The sequence below is a fragment of the Trypanosoma theileri genome (assembly GCF_002087225.1).
Source record: "Trypanosoma theileri isolate Edinburgh chromosome Unknown TM35_Tth_26_V1, whole genome shotgun sequence".
Lineage (NCBI taxonomy): Eukaryota > Euglenozoa > Kinetoplastea > Trypanosomatida > Trypanosomatidae > Trypanosoma > Trypanosoma theileri.
In genome coordinates, this window is record NW_021639868.1 from 5190 (window position 1) to 5957 (window position 768).

Consider the following 768-nt stretch of genomic DNA (forward strand, 5'->3'; position numbering starts at 1 on the left):
CTTAATAGTAGAAGACACAATGAGTCCAGATGAATAGGGAGAGATTATGTGTAAAAAGTTATCAAATGCATGGCTTGTTTTCACCATGGCCGTCCCATATGGTGGACTCTGCACTCAATCATTCCGCTGTGTTAGCGTACGCAACGCTTCTCAGACTCGTGGGGGATCGGACGTTGTAGTGCAAGACTTCACAGTAGCTGCATTGTGAAACACGTTCATCGTGTAAATAACCGTGGCATGATTGCAGCACACACATTGGCGACAGTACAACACATTAGATGCACCGTCCCGGAAAAACAAAGATNATACGATCCAAGAAAAGCAGTGAAGAAATAATCATTAGGAGTGCAGTAATGAAATCAATATAAAAAGGTAAAGGTTTCAATGCTACAAAGCATGAACACCCTTAATAGTAGAAGATACAATGAGTCCAGATGAATAGGGAGAGATTATGTGTAAAAAGTTATCAAATGCATGGCTTGTTACACCATGGCCGTCCCATATGGTGGGCTCTGCACTCAATCATTCCGCTGTGTTATCGTACGCAACGCTTCTCAGACTCGTGGGGGATCAGACGTTGTAGTGCAAGACTTCAGAGTAGCTGTATTGTGACACACGTTCATCGTGTAAATAACCGTGGCATGATTGCAGCACACACATTGGCGACAGTACAACACATTAGATGCACCGTCCCGGAAAAACAAAGATGTTCATCCTGCAGCAGAGTACAGTTCACAGGCAGTCATACAAAGGATGTCTTGAGGGGAC